This window comes from Ammospiza caudacuta, chromosome 3 (genome assembly GCF_027887145.1).
Source record: "Ammospiza caudacuta isolate bAmmCau1 chromosome 3, bAmmCau1.pri, whole genome shotgun sequence".
In the NCBI taxonomy this organism is placed as follows: domain Eukaryota; kingdom Metazoa; phylum Chordata; class Aves; order Passeriformes; family Passerellidae; genus Ammospiza; species Ammospiza caudacuta.
In genome coordinates, this window is record NC_080595.1 from 78,175,387 (window position 1) to 78,181,602 (window position 6,216).

The window sequence follows — 6,216 nt, forward strand, 5'->3', positions numbered from 1 at the left end:
TAGGAACAGAAGTGAAGGAGAAGGTATTTTTCATGTCTGGATTCCATCTGAATTACCATGTCTGGCTCCGGGGCCCCCAACACAAGAAAGGCACGGACCCTTTGGAATCAGCCCTGAGGAGGTCACCAAGCTGATCACAGGGCTGAAGCAACCCTCCTGTGAAGACAGGCTGAAAGTTGGGACTGAAAAACTCCTGGGAGACCTTACATCCCTTTCCAGCACCTAAAGGGGCTACAGGAGAGCTGGAGATGGACTTTTTTCTAGTGTATGAAGTGATAGGACAAGGAAGAATGGCCTAGAGCTGAAAGACAGCAGGTTTAGATTAGATATTAGGAGGAAGGTCTTTACTAGAAGGGTGGTGAGGCACTGGAACAAGTTGGACTGGGAGATTATGGACTTCCTATCCATGTAAGTGTTCAAGATCAGGCTCGATGGGGCTCTGAGTAACCTGATTTAAGGGAAGGTTTCCCTACCCATGTCAGGGGATTGGAACTAGATGATCTTTAAGGTCCCTTCCAGCCTAAATCATTCTGTGATTCTATATTAAAAAGTTCTCTGATTCTCTATATTGTCAACACACATCATGGTAAAATTCAATCTAACTTTATCTATGCAGTTTTTACCAATTTTTTTAGCCACTATATGCCCTCCACACTAGTAGCTTAAATACAACCAGGAAATACTCCCAGCCACTGAAATTTCAGCAGCTGCACCATTAATTTTCTGGTTTGATTTTTCAACAAGGTCAATGAACACATTTCAGAAGAATTTCTACTACAACTAGGATTTAGCAAGAACTCTTCCAAAAGGTGTTCTGTAGGGTCAAGTAATTTAACAGTGTGGAGGGAGCCTGGCCTTGACTTTTGACTTGGAGACCAGAGAGCAGCCCCTGGCTTATTTAATTTACTACTGTTATTGAAGATTAGGGAAAAACTGCTCCTGAAAGAACAAATTCTCTAACTTGCCAGTAGAAACAGTTCTTTGATAAGTACTTTAGAAAGTCTCTAGAGGAAGATGCCCTATGTCTAACTGAAGTATTTGGGTTTAGTTACCATCTTCGCTGACTGCTTTGGGACAGAAGTCTGTAAATAAGAGAGAACAGTAATGTCATAACACTTCTGCAAAGGTTTCCATCTGGAGAATCACAGTCATTAGTCCTATGAAAGAATTATACTGATTAGGAAGAAGGAAAATGAAGCAAAACAATCTGTAGTTTTCAGGTAGAGAACTGTTCCTGTCACATGCACAATTCACTCCTGCATCCTATGACTCAGTCTCTCTTCTCCCACTCAGGCCCTGTGTGATGAAATCAGGCAAAACAGGCTTAGGTTGCATAGAAAACAAGCTAATATTTCTTTTGGATGGTGACTCTTTCCTTAACTTCTACTTATCATGTAATGTGACAGGGCATGGATTAACAACTTGTTGAAGCCAATCATGCAGTCACAGAAAATGGAACTGAAACAGGATTTTGAGAGGTCATGTAGTACTTTGCATTGCCCCAAGGCAGAACTGGCTCTGCTAAGGACATTGTGGACAGCTGTTGGAAAAACAGCTGTTTTAAAGACTTGTAATGATGGTAATTCCACACTCTCCTTAAGCAACGTGTTCCAGTCCTTCACTATCTGTACTGCTGGAATGATTTTCCTAGTGTTTAACTTTAATCACCTTTGCAGCAATGTAAGCCCTTTATTTTTTGTTCTATCCCCTTCTGGCACAGAGAACAGATTCCTTTCTTCTCTTCAGAAGGCCTGTATTAGGTTTGAATACAGTTAGTATGTTTATTTCTCTAACCCTTTTTTGGTTTTTTTGGGCTATGCATGTCCAGTGCTGTCAGTTTTTCAGAAATGGTCATGTTTTCTAGCTTTTCTGCATGTGCAGTTCCCCATGGGGCTACACAGACTTTTGGATGAGCTCTCTAAGCCAAGCAACTGTGTACTGCCAAGAACAAGGAAGAGGACATGACCACATAATTAGGGAAAAGGTAGAAAATATCAGTAAAGCCTTTTAGAAAATCATGGACTAAAATTTACTTAACCAGCCTTGAAACCTAAATAAGAAAATCAAGTGACAGCAGCAGCAGCAGCAGGAAAAAGTGGCTTTGAACAACAAAGAAAAAAAGATTGAGCAAAATTGCATACTTCCTTCTACATGACAATGTATTAATTATTGTGAATAGGTAGATATGTCTTCTTTCAGATGAAAACTTACTGGATTTGTCAGCTTTTCTTTTCACTTTACTGTCCAGTCACAGTGTTACTTCCAACACTGATAGAAACAGAGTAATCTATATAATCCCCAAAATCCTGAAGACCTCAGGCTAGATTTTCCTTCATCTTAGCTCCATGTGAACTGGATACATTTTAGGATGTCTGCTTAAGGCCTTGATTAAAATTCCCTGTCTTTTTGGCTTGTGTACCAGATTTTATCAAGATTTTGTGGAGGGAAAGACAAAACAGAGAATCTGGGAGAAAAAATTCTTCATAAAATTCTATGTTACTAGGACTTGGAATTTTTTGGGGTGTCTCTAACTGTGTAATGAAATTTTGTAGTGTTATTTCCTCTATATCTGTTACACGCCCACACAATGTAGTGATTCTGAGATTTTTGCATTTTAGAAATAGGTATGTAAAATACAAATATATCTTGGACCCAGAATCTTTGACTATAATTGTATTAGTGATGTGGACAGGACCAGGGCAGCAACCCAAGAACTGTTATCTGTATGGTTAAATTGCTAACCTATTCCCTGGTGCCCTTTTGGCTCATGTCAAATTGCATTATCTGTCTGGGAACTAGCACATGCCAAAGGACCATTCCTGAGGGGAGGTTTGGATGCAGCCACCCAGTTCTGTATTGTAAAGGACTTTATTAGTGTGACTGTGGCCAGTCCATGTCATTTGGCTTCCAGGCCAAAAAATATGCCTAGATATTGCTTTTCTTGTTATCCTCTGTTCAGATAGTCTTGGTGTAACAGTTTGAGGGGAGCAGGTAACTCTAAAGTAATGTTTTTCATATTTTTCATTATGTACTATAATTTTTGGAATTCCTAAAAATCTTCCTATGGATTAAACTTGATAACTGTGAAGTTTAAATACAAGTATTTCTGCTGAGTAATTTTTTTACCATATTAAATAAAATCAGGACTTTTATCCAAATATGACTTCCTTTGTTTTCATTGGAAATTCTCTGTTAACACAGATTATGAAAACTAAACTTTCTAATAAAATCAGATTTTAATTTTGATTGCAATGCAAACCACCATCAAGTATATAAATAAGACTTGAGGTGAATCTCAGGGATATTGGGCTTTATTCCCTTCAGGTGTTCAACATCTTCCTTTTTACTATACCACAATTTTGGGTAAATACAGGTAGAATGAAAGAGTTAACTAAAGAAGAAATTTCTGTAACAACAGTTTGTTTATATCATTTTCAGTCCTGGCCCCCAAATACAAACCAGTATTAACAGTTTATAATTACAGTGTTAACATTTTCTTTTTCTAAAGTAAGCTAAACATTTAGGAAAGCTGTATTGCAACACATCTTTGTTGACTTTTAATGCGCCAGGGCTTTTGTCAAGTTACAATACATATAGTTTCTAAATTTTCCTGTTCTTGCAAGTATAGCATTTATGTGAATTTTCATTAATTCTCTCTCACTTATCCTCTAGAAAAACCTCATGTCTGGGAGGTTTTTTTGTAATTTCTTTTTCTATTTTGTTATTAAAAGTTGCATAAGCAAAGGATATACTCTGATTACTGCAACATTCACAAAATGTAAAGCCACTGGATGTACCAGGATTTAATTTTTTTAAAGTCCACTCCAGACAGCCAGAGGTAGTTAAAAAAAAAGTTTATTTTGCTTTCTATTTGAAAACATTTTCATCCATGGCAGTTAGCCTGATCCCTACTGGGAAAACAGAGACCTAATTTTGTCCTGCCTAATACAAATAGAATTCCCAGTGACTTCACTGGGAGCTTTGCCTGAACTAGGAGCACAGAAGGCAGCCTTATAAACTTTCAAGAATATCCCTCTGCTTTCCTGTGGGCTAATCTATTCTCTGTAATTTACCAAGTACTTATATTGTAGCTCTGCATCAAAGTGCTTTGCAAATTGCCACAACTTTGTGCATTATGTTTGGACTTTTGATAGAGATCATGATTTTGGAAGAGGAGGACATCATTAAAAATTTCACTTACCCTACTGTAGTTCCACGATCCTCTCTGTAGAATTGACAGCTCTGAGCATGGATTCTGCATCAATGAAAATAACATCTCCTTTCCCAAGACTTAACAGATGTAGTTCATCACAATAAATTGATATATTGGATTCACAGAATAGTAAATATAGCATAGAAAAACAAACAATTTCCAAGAATGTATTATCTCTGTGGCTAGAATATATTATACTCTTCTACATTATTGAGGTAGTTAATGTTTGGAGAGGCAAAAAAAAGAGAAGTCTGAATGGAAAGCCAACTTTGACAGGAGCACTACTGCTGGTTTAAGGAATGAAAAACAGAAGTTGAAAGAAGAGAAAGAAGAAAGAGATCAGAAAACTTGTTTTTCGAATATGCATCAGACAAAGGGTAGATCATGGTAAAGAAGTTTAAAAACAGAAGTTAAAAAAGAAAGGGTAAAAAAATGGTCGCTGTCTTTTTTTTAAAGATGGAGTGCAACTGGAAACAGCATGCAGCCAAAGGTCAGGGTCAAGAGTAATAGAATCCTGGCACTATGTGCTAGTTTATCTTCTACACGATGAACTCCTGCCAAACCATATACACAATGTCATACAGCAGGGAAAAGTGTCTGATGCATCTCCAGAGTATTTATGAGGGCTTCTGTTTTGAAGATAGTTTCTTAGGTAACAGAATAATAACATAATGGGACTATTTCTCATTTATCAGGGACCTTTTTTTTCCTATTTTTTTTCTTTTTTGTCTTATTCTGCAAATTAAACCGTGATAACTTGTTTCTCCCTTTCTGAATTCCCTCTGCCAGTATTAAAAGGGCTGGGAGGGTTCTTTTATTCTTCAGATTTCTTCTAAGAGAAGGATATGACTGGTACAAGAGCTGATTCAAATAAGACCAAGTCTTGCTCAGCACCTTGGGAAATAAATACTTCAGTTGGAATGATATGCATTTGCAAGATTTAAAGGAGGTGAAAGAAGGTCTTGACTAAGTTGCTGCTTCTTGGACTGTGTGCCTTCCTGTCTCTCATATGGAACTGTGTGTTTTGCTTTGTTTCTCTTAGGCCTGGTAGTATATTTATACTCAGCCTGCAAAGCCCTCTCCCTTCAGCCTACAGTCAGAGCATAATCAAGTAGTTTGTTTTTCCACAGCTATACTTATTTCACAATTGTATAACTCTTCCAAAAATAGTTTTAGGAAACAGTTTATCTAAAGCATATCACATATTTTTAACCAAAAACTTTGCAGGTGTAGAGCAAGGAATGAAAGAAAACAATATGTCAGATTCTGATCCAACACTAGGAGCAAAATATCTTCATTAATGGAACGTGGATTAAACTTACAGCAGCTGCTCTGTAATATTTATATTTCAGCCTCTCATGAACTTTTATTAGGGGACAAGTGAGATCACATTAACTGCAGAAAAAAAAGAGATCCACATATTCACTTACCTCAGAGTAGCTCTAATTTTCTGGCTCTCATCTGGCTTCCCTCCAAGTAAATTATTCATGTGGCTGTGAACAATGCTGAACGAGTAAGATATCACATAAATGTGTTGCTACCTATTTTAAAGCTTTGACTTCAACAGAAACATCCACTGTGTTTAATTTTTTACAACCATTTGTAAGAAAAATATAGTTACAGGCCTGGTTCACAATGGTAAATTAACTTTCAGAGAAATCAGTTGCCTCATATGGAGCAGAAACTTCCCATGAAAACTTCAGAATGCAAAAGGTGCTCTTTCTGGTGCAGAAGTCCATCTGAAATCTCAGAAATTGGATTTAAGCTATTAAGAGATGAAAAAATAATTAAACTTCAAGGAGTCAGTATGGAACACGGGGTTCAGCATCATGCATTATACAGTGCAGCAGCTTTTTTTACTGTAGGAGTTTCATAGCACAAAGCAAAATGTTGAATCAAAGGACAGAAGAAACTGTGCTGTCATTTTAAAGATTCCCTTGCTGTGAATGAGTTTGTCTTCTCTCCCTGCCTAAGTCAGACTCCAGAATTGTGATGTGATTACT